Below are 23,462 nucleotides of genomic sequence, written 5' to 3'. Positions count from 1 at the left end.
TACAGCTACCTAGACTACACCTCCTCCCACCCTGCCCCCTGTAAAAACGCCATCCCATATTCCCAATTCCTTCGTCTCTGCCGCATCTGCTCCCAGGAGGACCAGTTCCAAAACCGTACAACCCAGATGGCCTCCTTCTTCAAGGACCGCAATTTCCCCCCAGACGTGGTCGACAATGCCCTCCACCGCATCTCTTCCACTTCCCACTCCTCCACCTTTGAGCCCCACCCCTCCAACCGCCACCAGGACAGAACCCCACTGATCCTCTCCTACCACCCCACCAACCTCTATGTACAGCGTATCACCGCCGTCATTTCCGCCACCTCCAAACAGACCCCACCACCAGGGATATATTCCCCTCCCCTCCCCTATTAGCGTTTTGAAAAGACCACTCCCTCCGTGACTCCCTCGTCAGGTCCACACCCCCCATCAACCCAACCTCCACTCCCGACACCTTCCCCTGCAACCGCAAGAAATGCAAAACTTGTGCCCACACCTCCCCTCTTAATTCCCTCCAAGGCCCCAAGGGATCCTTCCATATCCGCCACAAATTCACCTGCACCTCCACACACATCATCTGTTGCATCCACTGCACCCGATGTGGCCTCCTCTATATTGGGGAGACAGGCCGCCTACTTGCGGAACGTTTCAGAGAACACCTCTGGGACACCCGGACCAACCAACCCAATCACCCCGTGGCTCAACGCTTCAACTCCCCCTCCCACTCCACCAAGGACATGCAGGTCCTTGGGCTCCTCCATCGCCAGACCATGGCAACACGACGGTTGGAGGAAGAGTGCCTCATCTTCCGCCTGGGAACCCTCCAACCACAAAGGATGAACTCAGATTTCTCCAGTTTCCTCATTTCCCCTCCCCCCACCTTGTCTCAGTCAAATCCATCGAACTCAGCACCGCCTTCCTAACCTGCAATCTTCTTCCTGACCTCTCCGCCCCCACCCCACTCCGGCCTATCACCCTCACCTTGACCTCTCTCCACCTATCGTATTTCCAACGCCCCTCCCTCAAGTCCCTCCTCCCTACCTTTTATCTTAGCCTGCTGGACACACTTTCCTCATTCCTGAAGAAGGGCTTATGCCCGAAACGTCGATTCTCCTGTTCCTTGGATGCTGCCTGACCTGCTGCGCTTTTCCAGCAACACATTTTCAGCTCTTAAGCATAGGAGAGCCAGTCAGGGTACAAACCTTCAACACTGAATAAGAGTCAGCCCAAGTGGAAACGTGAGACCTGTGTAAACTACTTGCCACTTTCATTTTATGTAGTGATATACTATTGTGACTACGGGCATATATGCACATCTGAAGATGCTGTTCCTCAACTGCCTGCGGCTGATCAGGCACTCACCACTTGCGCTGTTCAGTGTTCGACCATTTGACGCAGAGATCCATAGTAGCAAGCTAACAATGGAAAGAGAACATCAACAGGCATCCTGACAGCAAAAATTACATGGGGAGGAGCATCACCTCGAGGAACAGCCAGCAACAACATGCATGCATAACATTAAGAGACCAGCACAATTTAAAGACTGTGTGCATTCTCTAAGCAGAGACTGAATAATGAATTACTAATGCATGAGAACTATTGGGTAACTGGGATAACACAAAATGTACTTGATAATATATTTTATGGAGTTTTTTTGTATGAAAGGAGGATGCTTGGGATAGAAATGCGATCTGTACCAATGTGCCTCCCAGCTTGTCACAGTCATGTGACCACCATTATGAGTTTCAACCAAGTCATAACACAGACCAGACTGTTGTCTTAAGAGTTCATAACATTTATTAACTTTATGTACTTAATATCTCCTGGTAGCTTTTCAAACACAATCGACCTTTAAACATTTCACTTACTGAAAAAGGGGGCACAGCTCCTGTGTCGATTCACTCAAATGCTGCCTTTGTGATTTGTTGAGCTGTGTCTTTTGGGATGGCTCCAGCATTAGATGTTGGTCCAATAAAACAGATGAAGGTACAAAGGTAAATTCTTGTCTTATCTCGGGTGAAAATAGGGATTCCGATTCAGATTGGTAGACTTGAAGCCTATGTTGTTGGTGAGTAAACTAAAACTTGAGATGAAAGTTGCCTGAATGTATTACCTGCAGGCCAAGACTGATAATAATTACTCAACTATTGAGTTATTGGATATAACTGGGTTAGTAGTGGATCAAAGGATAGCACTCAGACCTCTAAATCCAGAAGGTTTTGTTCCTGTCTTTTCGACTTCTTTGTTTCCAAGAGTTGGCCCATGGATTTCCATGAGATTGCTCCACATTTATAGGGAAAGAACTGTCATGATTTGCTAATCCCTTCTGCAGGGTGACTGACCAGGAAACTCTCCCAATCTTACTGTCTGCCATGGCAGGTAATGTATGGATTTACAAGCTGTCAATCAATGTGTTCAGCCACGCCATTAAGGCACGCTCCTTAGCCAACAAGCTCTGGAATGGGAACCCAAACCTAGAGCTTCTGGCCCAGAGGTAAGGACAGTACCCATCTCACCTCACCTTCAGTACAGTATATAAACAAATCAATCAGTAATCTGGTCCGGGATGAAAGTTGGCACAGGACAATTGATCTGCCCTTTTATTTTGCAACATTTGTTAGCTTTCCTTCTTTGTTTTGATACAGAGCTCTGTTTGAACTGATGTGTCTGAGGCAGCAACAAGTCTGAAGTAGTTTGCAGAAAGAGGAAATCATTATTTATTGAGCCACAAGCATTTGTTGAAGTAAATTTGGCCACAATCTTGATCCAATTCTTCAGTGTATTACTTCAAAGGTAATAACTTGCTGAAGCAATTTAATCTGAATGTGTAAACAGGAGATTCAATGAAGCTTCCACTTTAGGTGCTTTGACCTGGTTTCGGTAAGGTGCCATTTTTACATTTTTGATTGCAATTTTGTCATTTCCATTCCGAGCAGGGAGAAATTTCAAGAGATATGAGTCTTTACTTTGTATTATTCCCATCACATTCCAGGTCTCCTTACTCACAACGGTATTTTTTATTTAACATGTGGTTGCAATAGATATCAGCTATTGTACCAGGAGCTCTAGGTCAATCTGCCCTCTACTTTTAAATTGTGATCTGTTCCTTTAAAAAATTGCTGTGACGGTTAAATCCAACAAGTTGGAAAGTCATCAAAGTATGGTTCCCACCATTTGGCCCATACATTATGTAATAAAGGAATATTAACATTACGATATTTACTCGTTGCAATATAGTGAAACAACAACTCATTAAGTCTCAAAATTATGAGACTCTATGTTGAATCTTCACTGAGTAATATGTCTGTTCCCTGGTGCTGTGCTGTACAAAGGCGGTTTGTAGCAAGGACCAAAGAAAGATGATCGGGCCTCTTTATCACAGTACTATCACACACTTGCTGCTGGTTAACCAGAAATAAACATTTAAAAGACTTGATTGATTGAAGAATGTAAAAGCATGAGGGGTCTTGTCACGGATATGGAATGGGAGAATCCAAGACTAGAGCGTTTAGAAATGAGGAGGTGCCCATTGGAAACAGAGATTAGGCAAGTTGAGTTTCTCTCAGGGGCTCATAAATCTTTATAACTTTTCCGGTAGAAGCAGAGCCACCGAATATTTTAAAGGCCAAGGGTGAATAGGTTCTCTTTTAGCAGGAGGCTGAATAGTTACCAGGATCAGGTAGAAATGGGATTGTTTGAGATTACAGTCACTTCAGCCGTGACCTTGCTGCATGATAGAGCAGGCTTGAGGGCTGAATACCCGATTCCTCCTTTCTAGGTTTACATATTTAAAACTGGTGACACATTGGAAGGAGTAAATGAGAAAAGCTTAGGGAAAAGAGATGCCTCATGACAAATAGATTCTTTGAAAAAAATGTTGTGGTTCATAATACATTGGATAGAAGTAATTCCTGTATGATAATTTTATCACAATAGTTAGGGTCTAAAGGGGATTAAAGGAACAGTAACACTGTGAAAATGAAGTTAACTAATGGACCAAACGCAGAGAATAATAGCAGCATAGTGTTTTTGGACTGAAGGAGAGTGTATATTGAATTGAATTTGAATTGAATTTATTGGCACGTGTACAGAGGCACAGTAAAAAGCTTTGTCTTGTGAGCGATACAAGCAGATCACATAATTAAGTAGCATAGATAAGCAAGTAATAGGTAAACCACGGAAAAAACAAAAAAACAGAGTTATTACTAATTTTTAAAAGCATGCAATTTACTTTAAAGACTGTAGAACAATTGTAGGAAATAGGAAACTTAGATCTGCACGCAGGAGCTCACAAGGAGCTTCATACGCACAGGCCCTTTTCAATGGCTGAGGTCCCCAAAAATTTAGAAATATAGCAAGCAATCAGGAAGATAGTAACACATTTCGGGAGGACGTTGACCAACTGATGAAATGGGAAGCGATGAAACTCAAAGATGTGATGTTACGTATTTGGATAGGAAGAATGGGGAGAGGCAATATAAACCAAATGGTAAAACCACCTTCTTGTTCCCCTCCAGGTCACACACTATATCAGCTACTTCCTGGCTGTCAAAGTCCTGGGACACCCCTTGACAACAGCACTGTGGGTGTCCCCACATCACGAGGAGTGCAGTGGTTCAGGAAGGTAGCTCACCACTACCTTCTCAAAGACAATAAATGTTGGCCTACCAGCAACAATCACATCCTGTAAATGAATAATAAAAACAAAAATAAATCCTGGGGGGTGGGGATGGATCACAGGGGTGGGTCATATGGCCATTAAACTCTGAGATGGTAGGACAAGTGGTGACGGCAATTGAAAAGGACTTGGGATCTTTGCTTTCATTAATAGATACACAGAATTCTAAACTCAGGAAGGTAGAATTAACTTTTATAAAGCATAGGTTAGGTCCGAATGGGGTATGGTGTTCTTTTCTGGACACTAGGCTTAAGATGGATTAAAAACCTCAGAGAGAGTGCAGAGGAGATTGACCAGAATGGTATCAGGGATTTAGTTAGGTTGGGAAATGAGAGAAACTTGCATTCTTCTCCTCAAAGCAGAAAGAGTTGAGCAGAAATGTGCTGGTGCTGTTTAAAATCATGAACAGTTTCAATGGAATATAGAAACAGAACCTGATCTAAATAATGGTATTTAGAGAGTGTGAGGTTTTTTGAGGTACAGTGGTAGTGGCCCTACCTCTGGCCCAAAAAGAACACCCTTCGAGTGAAGATGTTTATCCTCAACTCAGTCCTAAGTCTGTTTCCCCTTATTTTCAGACTGTGCCCCCTTGTTCCAGTTTCTCTTGGAAACAACCTCCCTGCTTCTGTCGTATCTATTTCCTTCATAACTTTATATGTTTCTATAAGATCCTCCCTCAGTCTTCTAAACTCCAATAAGTACAGTGCCCGTCTACTTAATCTCTCCTCATAAGCCAACACTTCTAATTCTGGAGACTCCTCTGCACCCCCTCCAGTGCCAGTACATCCTTTCTCAAGTAAGGAGGCCAAAATGTACACAGTACTCTCAGTGTGGCCTCACCAGCACCCTATACAGCTGAAGCATAACCTCCCTGTTTTAAACGACATCCCTTTAGTAATGAAGGACAATATTATATTTGCCTTCTTAATTACCTTTTTAGTTAAAGCAAACCAATATTTTGTGACTCATGCACAAGGACACCCAGGTCCCACTGCACAATAGTATGCTGCAATATAAATAACATTTCTGATCAGCTGGGTTAAAATAAAAATGATCAAGCTGGTTGATTGGCAAAAGAATCAAACACAACAAATGTGGAAACGTTATTGTATCTTCGAATGCACTGTCTGAACCAATGGTGAGAGCAGACTCCATGCAGGTAACCCTGCTATCCGAAAGTAAAACATTCCTATGAAACCTTTCATAATAGTGTAAAGTGAAGAAGCAATTGCCATTGGTTTATATGGGAAAACATTTTGAGTGTTCCCAGACCCAAAATATAACCTACCAAATTATAACACACAAAACCTAAAATAACACCAACATATAGTAAAAACAGGCGCAATATGATAATACACGGCCTATATAGCATAGAAATAATGTATGCACAGTGTCATTTCACTTACCAGAATGGAAAGACAGCAAACACACTGAAAGGCTGAGAAGTGGTGATGGTGATAATGGTACATGAAGCTGGGTTGTCAGAGGTTGGAGTGGTGGTGGGAGGTGCAGAAGACTGGGATGTAAGAGAGAGAGGAAGAGGGTAATCTATTAACAGTTCCGTGGAAGGCGGTTGACGGTGCCACTCTTGCTGCTCGGGGTGCGCGCCACCTCTATAACAGCTCGCTGCAAAACAAACACTGAACGCTACTTTCACTTTTCGCCTTTTCTCGTAAAAGCAAAACACCTCTTCGGATTTCTTTCGGTTGTTGAAAACAGGTACAAATGTGGGTCTTTCGACAAAGTAAAGTGGTCTAAAGTGAACTTTCGAAAAGCGGGGGATACCTGTAGTAACATTAAAAGAGAATTTGAAGAATCTTACAGGGACACTGGAAAATATAGGGGGCAGTGGAACAAATTGGATAATTCCAGGAGAGAGCTGGCATAGGCATGATGGGCTGATAGGTCTTATTCTGGGCTGCATTATTCTATGGGGATTCATAGGGAGTTGAGGCGAGGACTTGAGGTAGGCAGTCAGAGGCAGAATCATTGGAGCTGGTTGGAATTGCAACTTGGTCTATTACAGAGGAAGGAGCTAGCTGTTTGGAAAGTTTCTGATAAGTGGTTAAATTTTTTCCTATTCTTAAATGTTAACATTGAATATAAATCAATGATAAAGTGAATCATACACATGAAAGACAACAGAAGTCATTCAATATTATAATTAAATAACTTAAACTCATTCAGGACGGTAGTTCAGGTGAATTATCAAAGTGGCAACATGTGAGAGCACCTGGATTACATTGTGATCCAGGTCAAACAAGTCTCAGGTGAGGGCCCTGTTGTGGCACAATGGTAGTATCCCTACCCCTGGACCAGAAGGACTGGGTTCAAGTCCCACCTGCTCCAGAGGTGTATAATAACATCTCCGAAAAGGTTGATAGGAAAAACAGGTTAACCCAAAAAAATGTCTCAGGCAATTATTTGGGGTTAAGAGGCTTTGACTCAGAGTTTATGAGTGAGAGGCTGAGCAACAGACCCTATCATAGGGAGAAGAGAAGTTAGCTGGATTCCTTGTACTAGGAGGATGGTATATCACTTAGGAAAGGGTTTTGTCAGTGGTCAGGATAAGGAGGTGTGCCTGTGAATGAGGCAGATAAAAGAATGGGGAGGCAGAAGTGTCAGCCTCTGTCTACTGGATTTGAGATTCTCTCAGCATGTTTGGACGGGAGTGAGAGCTGCAGGATAGATGAGCAAACTGACCATGGAACAGGAAGTCATTGAAGTGGGGGTAACAAAGAATGTGGGACTAGCAGGTGAAAGTAAGAAGGATTGACACCATTCTCTTCTGCAATGCTTGAAAGCTTTGTTGCCTACCTGTGCCAGGGTTTGGAACAATCAGTTAGGGGCAGAAAGGCATTTGTAGTGGGAGAAAGAGGATTCAGTGGTCCGTCTAAACACCAACAACATCAGTAGACATAGGGAAGAGGTTTTGCATTGGAAGTATGAGGAGTGAGGCACTTTAGAAAAGCAGAACTTCAAAGATTATATTCCCTAAATTATTAGTCATGAGCAAATTAGCATCAGATACCTAAACCTAAAGAGATTATTGCATGGCTCAAAACTGCCATGGAAGAAGTGGGTTCCAGTTAATGGGCCACCGTAACCGGTATTGTGAAAAGTGGGCTACTGTACCATTGGGATGGTCTACACCCGAACTGTGCTCAGGCCAGTGTTCTTGTGAATCACATCTATCGGGAAGTAGAGAAGGTTTTAAAATAAGTAATGGGGACAAATATGGAAAGATATGTTATATCAAAGAATAGAAACAAAGTAACCAAGGAAGACATGGGAGATGTGATTGAGTCAAGACTGGATCTTAGATAGCAAAATGTCCAAAACTAAAGGCTTTGTATCTGAATACATGTCAAGTTCATAACAAAGTAAACAAACTGATAGCACACATTAAAGATATATGATTTGATGCCTATTATGGTGACATGCCTTCAGAATAATAAAAATTGGGTCCTGAATATTGAAGTGTATATGTCATTCAAGAAAAATAGGAGCCTAGACAAAGATGGAGGGGTAGCACTTTTAATCATTAATGGCATTTGTTAAATAGCAAGAGATGACATTTGTTCCAGAAACTGGAATGTAGGCTTGATATTGGTAGAGATAAGGAATAATAGGGAAACAAAGTCACTTGTGGGAGTGGTCTACAGGGCCACAGTAACCATAGCAGTAAGCACAAGGTAGGACAAAGTGTACAAGAAGAAACATTAGATACTTATGATAAAGGGATGTTGGTAATCATAGGTGATTTACATGTAAACATATACATGTAAACAGGAAAAATCAAAATGGCAGTAACAGCCTTAGACAAAGAGTTTATAGAATGCTTTCAACATGGTCTCTTCGGATCATTTTGGATCATTTATATTAGGCTTGGAATTGTGTAATGTGATAGGATCAATGAATGACCTCAAAGTTAAAGCACTCCTAGATAGAAGTGACCACAACATAGTTGATTTTTATATTCAGTTTCAAAGGAAGAAGACTGGGTCTAAGACCAATATCTTAAACCAAAATAACAGTAACTATGTCAGCATGAAACCTGAACTGGCTGACGTGAACTGGCATACTCAGCTAGACAATAGATGGCAGTAGCGTGTTACTGAATGAGTAATGTTACTGAATGAGTAATCTACAATCCCAGGTTTTTGCAAGGTTTGTGAAGGTTTGTAGCTCAGGTTGAGGTTTAGGGTGTAGGTTTGCTCACTGAGCTGTAGGTTTGATATCCAGATGTTTCATTACCTGGCTAGGTAACATCATCAGTGGCGACCTCCAAGTGAAGCGAAGCTGTTGTCTCCTGCTTTCTATTTATATCTTTCTCCTGGATGGGGTTCCTGGGGTTTGTGGTGATGTTAATTCCTGTTCGTTTTCTGAGGGTTGATAGATGGTATCTAGATCTATGTGTTTGTTTATGGCATTGTGGTTGGAGTGCCAGGTCTCTAGGAATTCTCTGGCATGTCTTTGCTTAGCCAGGATAACACATCTATCCTGGGACAGGATATGGAAGATATAGAAAGTAGCAAAATAGATGGTGACACCTTGCAAAATGTCCATATTACAGAGGAGAAAGTGCTGGATATCTTAAAATGCATAAAGGTGGATAAATCCCCAGGACCTGATCAGGTGTACCCGAGAACTCTGTGGGCCTCTTGCTGAGATATTTGTATCATCAATAGTCACAGGTGAGGTGCCGGAAGACTGGAGGTTGGCTAACGTGGTGCCATTTTTAGTAAGATTAGATTAGATTACATTACATTACAGTATGGAAACAGGCCCTTCGGCCCAACAAGTCCACACCGACCCGCCACCCACCCATTCCCCTACATTTACCCCTGTACCTAACACTACGGGCGATTTAGCATGGCCAATTCACCTGACCTGCACATCTTTGGACTGTGGGAGGAAACCGGAGCACCCGGAGGAAACCCACGCAGACACGGGGAGAACGTGCAAACTCCACACAGTCAGTCGCCTGAGGCAGGAATTGAACCCGGGTCTCTGGCGCTGTGAGGCAGCAGTGCTAACCACTGTGCCACTGTGCCGCCCTAAGGACAAGTAAAGGTAGTAATGACAAGCCAGGGAACCATAGATCAGTTAGCCTGACGTCGGTGGTGGATCCTCTACTTTTTGTCATGTACATAAATGATTTGGATGCGAGCATAAGAGGTAATCCACAGAGCCATGTTCTGGGGACCTGGGTTCGAATCCCACATGGCAGTAAGTTTGCAGATGACACCAAAATTGGAGGTATAGTGGACAGCGAAGATTACAACAGGATCTTTATCAGATGGGCCAATGGGCCGAGAAGTGGCAGATGGAGTTTAATTCAGATAAATGCAAGGTGCTGCATTTTGGGAAAGGAAATCTTAGCACGACTTACACACTTAATGTTAGAGGGAATCTGGAGGGACAGGATCTACATGTATTTGGAAAGACAAGGACTGATTAGGGATAGTCAACATGGCTTTGTGCATGGGAAATCATGTCTCACAAACTTGATTGAGTTGTTTGAAGAAGTAACAAAGAGGATTGATGAGGGCAGAGTGGTAGATGTGATCTACATGGACTTCAGTAAGGCGTTCGACAAGGTTCCCCATGGGAGACTGATTAGCAAGGTTAGATCTTACAGAATACCAGGGAAACTCGCCATTTGGATACAGAACTGGCTCAAAGATAGAAGACAGAGGGTGGTGGTGGAGCATTGTTTTTCAGACTGGAGGCCTGTGACCAGTGGAGTGCCACAAGGATCGGTGCTGGATCCTCTACTTTTTGTCATGTACATAAATGATTTGGATGCGAGCATAAGAGGTAATCCACAGAGCCATGTTCTGGGGACCTGGGTTCGAATCCCACATGGCAGTAAGTTTGCAGATGACACCAAAATTGGAGGTATAGTGGACAGCGAAGATTACAACAGGATCTTGATCAGATGGGCCAATGGGCCGAGAAGTGGCAGATGGAGTTTAATTCAGATAAATGCAAGGTGCTGCATTTTGGGAAAGGAAATCTTAGCACGACTTACACACTTAATGGTAAGGTCCTAGGGAGTGTTGCTGAACAAAGAGACCTTGGAGTGCAAGTTCATAGTTCCTTGAAAGTGGAGTCGCAGGTAGATAGGATAATGAAGAAGGCGTTTGGTATGTTTTCTTTTATTGGTCAGAGTATTGAGTACAGGAGTTGTGAGGTCATATTGCGGCCATACAGGACATTGGTTAGCCACTGTTGGAATATTGCGTGCAATTCTGGTCTCCTTCCTATCAGAAAGATGTTGTGAAACTTGAAAGGGTTCAGAAAAGATTTACAAGGATGTTGCAGGGTTGGAGAATTTGAGCTATAGGGAGAGACTGAACATGCTGGGGCTGTTTTTCCTGGAGCATCGGAGGCTGAGGTGTGACCTTATTGATAAATATAGAGGTTTGCAAAATTATGAGGGGCATGGATAGGATAAAAAGGCAAAGTCTTTTCCCTGGGATTGGGGAGTCCAGAAATAGAGGGCATAGGTTTATGGTGAGAGGGGGAAGATATAAAAGGGATCTAAGGGGCAACATTTTCACGCAGAGTGTGGTACGTGTATGGAATAAGCTGCCAGAGGAAATGGTGGAAACTGGTACAATTGCAAAATTTAAAAGGCATTTGGATGGATATATGAATAGGAAGAGTTTGGAGGGATATGAGCCGGGTGCTGGCAGGTGGGACTAGATTGGGTTGGGATATCTGGTCGGCATGGACTAGTTGTATTGAAGGGTCTGTTTCCATGCTGTATATATCTCTGACTCTATGACACATTGCTGTGGATCTGGAGTCACATGTTGGCCAGACCAGGTAAGGATGGCAGTTTCCTTCCCTAAAGGATATTAGTGAACCAGATAAGGGGTTCCAACAACAGTTTCATGTATCCTCGTTCGACCCTAAATTCCAGATTTTTATTGAATTCAAATTCTGCCATGTGGGATTCGAACCCAGGTCCCCAGAACATGGCTCTGTGGATTAACAATCCACTAGATCCACTAGATCCCGTAAATCGAGCATGCCAGTACCTGCCATCTTCCCGACCACATGGAAAATTGCGCAGTAATGTCCTGTACACAAAAAAGCTGGACAAATCCAACCCAACCAATTACCTCATGGCATCAACATGGACTTCACCAGTTTCCTCATTTCCTTTCCCCCCACCTTACCCCAGTTCCAACCTTCTAACTCAGCACCGTCCTCATGACCTGTCCCACCTGTTAATCTTCCTTCCCTCCTCTCCAACCTATCACCTTCACCTCCACTTCCACCCACCTATTGCAGTCTCAGCTACCTTCTCCCCAGCCCACCCCCCTCTCATTTATCTCTCCACCCCAGAGGCTCCCAGTCTCATTACTGATGAAGGGCTTTTGCCCGAAGCATCAATTTTCCTGCTCCTCAGATGCTGCCTGAATTGCTGTGCTTTTCCAGTACCAGTCTAATCTTGACACTTAATCTCCAGCATCTGCAGTACCCACCTCCTCCCAACCAATTACCCCATTAGTCTAGTCTCGATCATCAGTAAAGTGATGGAAGGTGTCAAGTAAAAGTGCTATCAAGTAATACCTGCTCAGCAATAACCTGCTCAGTGATGCCCAGTTTGGGTTCTGCTAGGGCCACTCAGCTCCTGACCTCATTACAGACTTGTTTCAAAGATGGACAAAAGAGCTGAGTTCCAAAGGGAAGTGAGAGTGACAGCCCTTGACATAAAGCCTTATTTTACTGAGTGTGGCATCAAAGAGCCCCAGCAAAACTGTTGTCAGTGGGAATCAGAGCAAACTCTCAACTCGTTTGAATCATACCTGGCACAAAGGATGATGGTTATGGTTGTTCGATGTCAGCCATCTTAGCACCAGGACAAAAAAAAGACCAGAGCTGTTGCTAAACTGAATGAAAAGATCATCAAATTTGAAAAAGAATTGGAAAGTAAGACAGTGAACAAACATTTAGGAGGAAGTTGTAAAATCTCCACTTTTACACAGTCTCCACTTTTGAAGAATCAGTGCGTGGAAATAATTCTGTGCAGAAGGCTATGGTACATCCATCAGATAAACTAGAAAATGACTTGAGTAAAAAGAGCGAAGCTCTCTCAATGCAACTTTATTCATCAGAAATGGCAATATCGATTATGGAAGAAGGGGTAAGGAGGAAGCATTGAGGAGGATAGTTTTGAAACTGGTTGAAATCCATGGTACAAATGTAGTAGCTGGTTAAGATGTTTCTAAATGAAACTTTGATGCATTTTCAATGCAATTCGGTTGATCATGGAAAAATTATGAAAGAACCCAGTTGATGTGCTTCCTGGAGTTAAGGGAAAGGGATAAACAAAACATTGGCACTGAATTATGTCAATATTATGAACATGAAAGATCTGTGATAAATTCCTGCACTGCATCCTGTAAAATAGTACACACTACTGCTACTGAATGTCAATGGTGGAGACGATGGATGTTTGTTGATATATTACAAATCAACCGGGCCACTTTGTCCTGGGTAGTTTCAAGCACTTTTAGTGTTGTTGAAGCTGAACTTCTCCAAACAAGTTGGGAGCATTCCATCACACTCGTATCTTGTGCTTTGTAGGTGATGGACGGGCTTTGGAATGTATCGCTGCAATATTCCTAGCCTCTGATTTGCTCTTGTAGCTCTAATTTATATGGTGAGTTCAGTTCAATTTCTGGTCACGGTAACCTCCAAGATGTTGAGAGTGGGGATTCAGTGATTGTTTGTCTTTGAATGTTAAGACGTGATTTTTAGATTGTCAGTTATTGGAAATGGCAGCTCATCAGCCCAAAACTGGGTACTGTCTAGATCTTGCTGAGCTTGAGACATGGACCACTTTAATATCTGAGGAGTCATGAATGGTGCTGAACATTGTGCAATCATCGGTAGGCATCTCCACTCTGACCTTAAAATAGAGGGAAGGTTGTTGATGAAGCAGCTGAAGATGGTTGGGCCTAGAACAGCTGCCTTTGTTTCAGTGTCTTGTACAGAACACATGTTTGACCACATCACATAGACAGTCTGTCCATTTTGGAATATCTCCCTTTAAGTTACTGGCTGCTGCCAGATCTCCTGCGACAGGTGTTAAAGTGTTGTCACCACTTCATTTCTTCATTAACAACTCATGTTTCAAGTGTGAAAACTGGTTCTTGAAACGGGTTTTTTTCTTTAGTAGAGCCTAGTTCTTAATGCCACTTCTGACATTCTTGCATTTCCTTATACTAACCTATCTTGGTCCTGGGCTAGTCTCTTTTTCATTTTATCCTGTTTAACCCAATAATCATGGGAGAAAGTGAGGACTGCAGATGCTGGAGATCAGAGCTGAAAATGTGTTGCTGGAAAAGCGCAGCAGGTCAGGCAGCATCCAAGAAGCCTTCCTGAAGAAGTGCTCATGCCTGAAACGTCGATTCTCCTGCTCCTTGGATGCTTCCTGACCTGCTGCGCTTTTCCAGCAACACATTTTCAGCTCATAATCATGGGGTCCACCTTACAAATGGAGAAACCCAGGATAAATCCTGGAAAATCTCTATTTCACTCACTTCAACTGGCTCCCTTGACATGCCAAAAATATCATATTTGTAAATCATTTCCTAGAAATGAAAGCCATCCTTCAATATGTAAATAGGAACTATTCTCACAGTGACAGTTCCACTAAGTTACTTGATAAGTTAACTTCATACAAGGGAAAATGTCCATAAATCTCATCAAGATTCCTTATTAATACTTCCTCTTTCTTGAAACTATCTGGAAACCAAGTTGTGTCATCAGTCACCATGAATGGCTGATCTACCCGAATAACTTTCAAAATATTAGTTTGTTTACTTGTGCTGTGGGAGGATAATGTGACTTCCCCCTTTAGAGACAAAGATTCTATCTCCAATAATCTGACACACTGTGCCAGTACTCAAGGAAGAATTCCCTTGACTGTCCTTAGCTACTCTCCACATTCGAGTAGGTACTGAGGGCATATGTTTCATGTGCATCATTGTTACTGTTTTCACACGCATTTCCTTTATGTGTACTGTCTATTCTGAATACATCTCAAGTGTTCCTATTACTCTCACTAGTTTACCATTCCACTGGCAACAATTTGTTTTTGCATGCCTTGCCTTAATGCAATGAAAACGTAATGGTTTTCTAATACTATTTGCGCGCTTAATGTTATAATTTCTATTGACTGTACCAGTTTCTTTTAAAGAATCTAACCTAAGCTTTCCTTTAACTCTCTATAACTTTTACATTGCCCATTTGCGACACTTCCTTTCCTTTTCTTGATATGTCTCCATTTCAGAAAATAAACCGTCCACTGCTATCCAATCCAATGCCACTGACTCCCGTAGCTACCTTCACTACAGCTGGCCACACCCCACGCCCTGTAAGGATTCTGTCCTATTCTCCCTGTTCCGTTGCCTATGTCATATCTGTTTGGATGATGCCACCTTCCAAAGCAGCGCTACTGACATGGCTTCCTTTTTCCATAACCTTGGTTTCCCGCACACTGTGGTTGACAGAGCCCTCAACGGCATCCAAACTATCACCCGTGCTTCTGCCCTTGCCCCTTCCCATTACTCACAGCAGTGTGATCGGGTCGCCCTTGTCCTCACTTTTCCTCCCACCAGCCTCCGCATTCAAAGGATCGTTCTCCAACATTTCAGACAACTTCAGCAAAATGCCACCAGCAAAGAACATCACTCCCCCGTCTGCATTTCGCATGGATCGTTTCCCCCGGGACACCCTAGTCCATTCCTTGACTCTCGCCACCCCCACAGCACCTTCCCACGTAACTGCAGAAGGTGCAAGATCTGCCCTTTATCTCCTTCCTTCTCACCGTCCAAGCACCTGAACAGTCTTTGCAGTGGAAGCAGCATTTCAGCTGTACCTCCTCTAATCTTGTGTATTGTATTCACTGCACCCAATTGGAGAAACCAAATACAGACTGGGTGACCATTTTGCTGAACACATTCATTGTGAGCAAGCAGGACCCTGACCTTCCTGTAGCCAGTCATTTTAACACAGTGTCCTGCTCACATGTCCACATTATCTGTCCTCAGTATCCTACAGTGCTCCAGTGAATCCCAGGACGAACAACATCTCATCTTCAGATTAGGCATTTCCAGACTTAATATTCAGTTCAACACCTTCAAATTGTGAACCCACTCTCATTCTTTCCCTCTCTTTCCACTTTACTTGTTACATTCTTTGTCACCATGTCCTCTCTCCCCTCCCCCCACTCCTGGGGACTGTCTGTCCTTTCCAGTCTGATAATTAGACACACCATAGTTCTGCCATTCTCACACTCCAATCACTTAATCTGAACTGTCAACATCCTTTCTCCCCCAGCATCCTACACTCCACACCCACCAGCTATTGCATAAATACTGCTCCCTCCACAATTCACGTCAACTCTGATGAAGAGACATCTAGACTTGAAATGTTAGCAGCATCCATGGATACTGCCTCACCTTCTGAGACCTCCAGCACTCAGTTTGTTTTCAGATAAGCTTTTCTTTAGTTGGTTTTTTCCCTTGTTTATTTCTATTTCAAAGTTCTCTTTCTCTTGCATTATCTCTTTGCTCTCTTGCTAATCTCTATATCTGGAGTTTGAGTTCAAACAGTTCCCTTTCTCTTTTGAGTTTTCTCATGTTTTTTGTTCCTTTTGTCTGTCAAACTGCTTCATCTGCATCTGAAGTTTAACAAACTCAAGTTGTGTTCTGCTTGGGTTAGACATTTTGTGGTTCACTCCCTTTGTTTCACTCTCTTTGTTCAGCCCCACTTTTAACCTCAACTACAACTTTTTGCCACTGTTATTTCTATTGGTTAATCTTTGCAAATCACTCAGGAGTAAGTGAAGCCGCAGGTAAATGAAGAAGGCTTGTTATGCTTGCCTTTATTAGTGAGTGCATTGAGTATAGGAGTTGGGAGGTCATGTTGCAGCTGTGCAGGACATTGGGTAGACCACTTTTGGAAAATTGCATGCAATTCTAGTTTCCCACCATATGAAGGATGTTGTGAAACATGAAAAGGTTGAGAAAAGATTCAGAAAGATGTTGGCATGGTTGGAGGGTTTGAGCTATAAGGAGAGGTTGAATAGGCTGGGGCTGTTGTCCCTGGAGTTTCAGAGACTGAGGGGTGACCTTATAGACCTTTACAAAATCATGAGGGGTATGGATAGGGTAAATGGACAAGGTCTTTTCCCCGGAGTGCGGGAGTCCAAAACTAGAGGGCATAGGTTTAAGATGAGAGAGGAAAGATTTAAAAGGGACATAAGCGGCAACCTTTTCAAGCAGAGGGTGGTATGTGTATGGAATGGGCTGCCAGAGGAAGTAGTGGAGACTGGTACAATTACAACATTTAAAAGGCATCTGGATGGGTATATGAAGAGGAAAGGTTTAGAGGGATATGGGCCAAATACTGGAAAGTGGGACTAGATTAATTTAGGATATCTGGTCAGCATGGATTAGTTGGACTGAAGGGTCTGTTTCCGTGCTGTAAATCTCTGTGACTCTGTGATACATATTCTGTCTCCATAATTATCATAGTTACTTTAGTTTTCATTTTATGTAGTCAAATGTGCCTTGAAAATCTTTGGAGCTTTAAGCAAAGCAGCTCATAATATGTCACGATGTTTACTGTGGTCCACCTAGCAACAAAACCCAATCCCTATTGTGAGGCAGAATTGGAATGGAATTGATTTTTGGGGACAGTCAATTGAATCAACCTTTAGGACTTGCTATTCTTTAACTGTTATAGTGGTTACAGAATGCTGGCTCACAGCACATATCACATAAAACGAAAGAATGATGTGTACCAACTTATAATACAAGCACTTTAATTTGAAAGGTTACGATAATACTGTAATTTGTTCTTGTACTGTTTTATATCACACATTCGGCATTTAAACATAATGTAGCTTGCTAAGTGTCAAATTACTTCCCAAACCTAGCTTATTTTCACAGCATTTGTTTTGACAATAAACCATAACATTGCCTCATATTTTTTAAACAAACAAGCCATAAAATGTAAAAGTGGGTCTTCCCCAGGAATTGTCCTGTAATTAAATCATAAATTCTTGGGCCTAAGGCAGTTGTGGCACATTTCATTGAACAAACAAAAGGCCTACATGGTGTTAAACTGGTATCTTACATTGACCACAATTAAATAGAATATAATATTAATACCTTAATTGCTTGATCATTACACATAACGAAAATAAAACATGATTTGGAGGTGCTGGCTTTGGATTCTGGTGGACAAAGTTAAAAATCACACAACACCAGGTTATAGTCCAACAGGTTTAATTGATAGCACTAGCTTTCGGAGCGCCGCTCCTTCATCAGGTGGTTGTGGAGCAGAATTCTGAGATACAGAATTTATAGCAACAGGATTGCAGTGTCATGGACTGTGATGTTAAACAGATTTAGCATAAGTCTTTCATCTTTTAGAATGATCATGTTAGTTTTGGTTCCTTCATACGTAAATCCCAGAACTTTTTGAAGTTACATTTTCAAGATGGCTTTTAACAATACGTGTCACCTCAGCGCAGATAATGCATTGAGGGTGTGAAGTTACAGTCTGTCTGTGTCCCAATGTTAGATCAGATTGATTCTATTTCTAAAGTGGGAGTTACAGAACCTTGCATGGAGTTATGCAGTCTTTGAGCAAAATAAAATGTACTTCTGCAAATACAAATTCAGCCCACAAACTTATATGTATGTGTTTTTTTGCAGGGGAGACCAAGTGACTGTATGTGAGTGTGTGTGTGGGGGGGTATGACTGTCTGTGAGAGAGTGTGTGTCTTTATGTGAGTGTATTGGGGTATATGTATGTAAGAAGGTGCGTGTGTAGGTGTGCGTGTGAGGTCTGTGTATGTGAGCATATGAGAGACAGCTTGTGTATGCAACAGAGTCTGTGTGTGTGTTTGTGTGTGTGTGTGTATGTGGGTGTGAGAGAGAGTGTGTATAGTGTAGTGGGGTCACCTGTAGTGTGACATGAACCCAAGGTCCTGGTTGATGCCATCCCCATGCATACCGAACTTGGCTATTAGCCTCTGCTTGGCCACTTTGCATTGTTGCCTGTCCCGAAGTCCGCCTTGGAGGATGGTCACCTGAAGATCTAAGCTCGAATATCCCAGACCGCTGAAGTGTTCCCTGACTGGGAGGGGACACTTCTGTCTGTTGATTGTTGTGCTGCGTCCATTCATCCATTGTTGTAGCCTCTGCTCAGTCTTGCCAATGTATATTGCCTCAGGGTATCCTTGCCTGCACCACATGAGATAGACAACGTTGACAGTTGCATGTGTACCTGCCATGAACATGGTGGGTGGTGTCCCCACGTGTAATGGTCTACTGTGACAAGGTTGTATGGTGTTGTCCTGAAAGCCGGGCAGTTTGCAGCGAACAATGATCTGTTTGAGGTTTGGTGGTTGTTTAAAGGCGAGAAGTGGAGGTGTGGGAAAGGTCTTGGCGAGGTCCTCATCCTCATTGATAATGTGTTGCAGTTTGCGAAGAACATGGCGCAGTTTTTCTGCTCCTGGGAAGTACTGGACAATGAAGGTACCCTATCTGTTGCAGCTTGTCTCTGTCTCCTGAGGAGGTCATTACGGTTTCTCGCTGTGGCACGTTGGAATTGTCGGTCGAGTTGAGCATCGTACCCTGTTCTTATGAGAGCATATTGAGTACTTCCAAATGTCAATCACGTTCCTCCTCATCTGAACAGATCCTTTGTATGCGTGGGGTGTCCATAGGGGATGGCTGTTTTAATATGTTTCGGGTGGAACCTGGAGAAGTGTAGCATCATGAGGTTATTTGTGGGTTTGCAATTGAGTGAGGTGCTGAGGTGTCTATCCTTGACAGAGATGCATGTGTCCAAGAATGAGACTGATACTAGAGAGTAGTCTATGGTGAGTTTGTTGGTGGGATGAAACTCGTTGATATCACTGTGTAGTTGTTTCAGTGACTCCTCACTATGGGTCCAGAGGAAGAAAATGCCATCAATATATCTGGAGTATTGTGTTGGTTGGAGGTCCTGCGTAGAGAAGAAGTCTTGTTCGAACTTGTGCATGAAAATGTTGGCATATTGGGGTGCTAATTTGATCCCCATAGCTGTTCTGTGTGTCTGGATGAAGAATTGGTTGTCAAAGGTGAAAACGTGGTCAAGGATAAAGTGGATGAGTTGTAGGACGGTGCTCAGAGATTAGCAGTTGTTGGTATTGAGTACTGAGGCTGTTGCTGTGATGCTGTCATTGTTGGGGGTGCTGGTGTAGACTGCTGACATGTCCATTGTGATGAGGAATGTTCCCAGTTCGACTGGTCCGTAGGTGCTGAGTGTCTGTAAGGAGTCTGTAGTGTCGCGACAGAAGCTAGGGGTCCAATTGCCTGATATGATGGGATGTCCTGGTGTGTTGGCTTTGTGTATCTTCAAAAGACAATAGGAGTCACCTATCCAAGAAGTACATGAGATGAGGGTGCGTAGGGAACTCTGAAGGACTGGATCCAAAGTCTTGTTCAATGCATTAAGTTAATGAGTGTGTTCTTTGGTCAGATCGGCCAATAGTTGCCTGTAGTGTTCCTGGTTGTTCAGTTGTTCATACACTTCCTTATAGTAGTTCATTCTATTCTAAGTGATGATAGCTCCTCCTTTATCTGCTGGTTTGATGACAATATTGCGATTGGTTTTGAGAACATGGATGGCGTTGTGATTGGGTGATGTTTTGCTCTACCTTGTGGATGCAGCTGATGAATCTGTATTTATATATTTCCTGACGGTTTGAGCATACATGTCAAGCCCAGGGCAGCGGCCCTCCAATGGGATCCAAGTTGACCCCATCTTTGGTCACTCCTCTATGGATCCCTGTGATGACTGTTCCGGTTCGTCAATGAGCTCATTGGGATCACTGCTGGCATCTTGAAAGAATTCCCGGAGTCTCATTCATGATGACTTCCTCCGTGTCTGCTACAAGACCACTGGGGTCCGTTTTGGTGGTGGGGCAGAAATTGAGACCCCTGCTAAGAACTCAACTTCCTGTTGAAGGGTGCGGTCCAATAAGTTGATGATCGACTTTCCTGGGTTGATAACGTTTTCCACCGTGGTGCCAGGGTGGGCTTGGCTACTGCTGGTGGTGATGCCAAGTGTCTCCAGTTTCTTGTTTGTGGTGTGTATTTGTCGCCTTGCCTGTTTGGCAATATCCTGTGACTGTACTGCTGTATCCTGAGTGCAGGCTGAGAGTGTGGACTCCATCTTAATTTCCAGGTTGTGGTGTCTGTTGTAGATTTTGTGCACGAGATGATTGAGGAGTTTGCGAGAGGTGCGGTGGCAAAGTCTCTCTGCATAGTCTGTGTTGTTGGTCGACTTGGGTGGGTTCGTGATCCGTAATCCTTTTGGGATCTATCTTGCTTTCCCGCATTTCTGCAGAAACTTGATGTCTGTGTCGATATATGCGATCTTCTTGGAGATTCTTGGAAAAAAATTATTTTTTTAAAAAAATAAACTCAATCATGCGGGTTAATTGCTTAAAATTGATGACTTAATGTGGCTAAGTTAAAGCTAACGAAACAACTAGAGAATTTCTTGATGTGGACTGGGGTGTACAAAGCTAAAAATCACACAACACCAGGTTATAGTCCAACAGGTTTAATTGGAAGCACTAGCTTTCAGGAGCTGATGAAGAAGCAGTGCTCCAAAAGCTAGTGCTTCCAAATAAACCTTGTTGGACTATAACCTGATGTTGTGTGATTTTGGCTAATTTCTTGTAATTATTGCCAGTCCATGAATTATCAGCAAGCTTGCTTAGTGTCTGCTGGAACTGCAGATCCTTATTTGTCATATTGCATTGACCCAACAGTTTAGTTTTTCCTCCTGGTGGTTGCATCTTGTTCCAACTTGTAACCTCAACTTTACAATCAACAGCTTTAACTTTGGTTCACAAATTAGAGGGGCTTTACAGATTGACCCCCCCCAGTGCTCGTCTTGACAGCTCACCTTCACTCGATACTCTCCTGCAGTCATCATCCTAACAGTTACAACACATTTGTCACTTTGGCCCTGGACCCATGCTTGCCAAATGCTTCTGCTCCTTCCAATTGGAGCACTGTTATTCCAAGAATGACTATGTTTTATTTTCTTTGACATGTTTTCTTTAATAATATTTACATCCTGTACTCCACTCTTTGTACTGTCGCATCTGTTTTTTTCTAACCTTTTCTACGAAATGTTATTCCTGTGAGGCCTAACCCTCTCTCAGAATTGTGTAAAGTCTTATCAATTCTCTGCTCAATATTCTCGAGCTGATGATTGTCAACCTCCGAGCCTTTGCGCACTAATTTAGTTTTCCTGAGAGTAAGCTTCTCTCCTCTCAGCAGATGCGGTCTCACAGTAGGTTTTCTTATTTCTCAGTCAATCCTACCTCTGATGAAATCATCTGGCATTTATCCAAATTCCTAAGGTTCATCTGGATGACTCAGTAATACCGATCAATTTTCTTCCTCTTTTCTGATGTGAAACACATGCTGGTTCAAAAAGAAGAGTTAGTGTATGGTTCCAAAGGACCCATTTTGAATTTTACAGATTTCTCCTGATTGGCTTTTTTCCTTCTCAGTGAGGTTCAGAATGCAATTCAGCAGGTTTTCCCAACAGTGATAGCAGAGTTAATCTGTGACTAATTTATAATTTGTGATTGAGACTAAAAGAAGTTCAAATCCTGTGTCAAATTGCTTTTTATCTTCATAGGAGCAGGGACTGGAAATATGAAAGTCATACAGACTCACCCATTTGTACAAAGTGACTATTCTTATTAATTACCAACACCATGTTCTCTTACAGGTCTCAACATTCACACAATTTTAGCAGCTCATTTCTGCTGCCTTCATCCATTTGTAGCTTTAATGGCATGCATTGGGGGGGGGGGGGGTCACATGACAATGGTAAGTCACAGTGCACAAACTGCAGTGAACAAAAGCATTTATCCACACTCTATGAGGCTGAAATAATTCCACAGAGGCTGTTATCCCATCACCAGGTCACCCTCTGTCACACACGGGAGCCACGATGTGAAGGAGCTGGTGTTGGCCTGGCGTGGACAAAGTGGAAGTCCTCGACACTGATTCAGCACCCTCAGAGTCAGCACCCAGAGTGTCAGAATGTCTCTGACATTCCTCTTTTTATCTGTCAGCCCAGGCTCCCCGATTGTACCAGATTAATAGCCCCAATCCTGGGACTCATATTCCACCTGGCTGGCCTTATTACAATCGCCGCAGAAATGGTTAAGTTGTGTTAGTTAAAAATGACTTCAATCCTGCAGACTAAGTTATGCATTCTGTTCCACAAGGATCACCAACATTAACCTCACAAATTAAATTATTCTGTCTTTTGCTGTGTTTGTTACAGCTTAGACACAATCTGCTTTACTCATATGCTGCCTGACCTGCTGTACTTTTCCAGCAACACATTTTTCAGCTCTTTACTCAGTTAATGTCAAGTATGGTGACTACTATTAGCCACCCTAGCTATTTTTAAGCTAACTGTCAGGGAGCAGAGGTGAGTGTGGTGACCTTCACAAAGGAGAGGGTGTTGGGCAGGTGGAAGGATCTGAAAGTGGATAAATCATCGGGACTAGTGTTCTGAAGGAGTTAGGTAAAAACAAGGACTGCAAATGCTGGAAAGCAGAGTCTAGATTAGAGTGGTGCTGGAAAAGCACAGCAGGTCAGGCAGCATTCGAGGAGCATGAAAATCGACGTTTCGGGCAAAAGTCCTTCATCAGGAA

This window comes from Chiloscyllium plagiosum, unplaced genomic scaffold (assembly GCF_037043375.1).
Source record: "Chiloscyllium plagiosum isolate Xiang-an unplaced genomic scaffold, Cpla_swu_hap1 HiC_scaffold_23, whole genome shotgun sequence".
NCBI lineage: Eukaryota > Metazoa > Chordata > Chondrichthyes > Orectolobiformes > Hemiscylliidae > Chiloscyllium > Chiloscyllium plagiosum.
The sequence above is the reverse complement of the archived record's forward strand: the minus strand, read 5'-3'. Positions refer to the sequence as shown.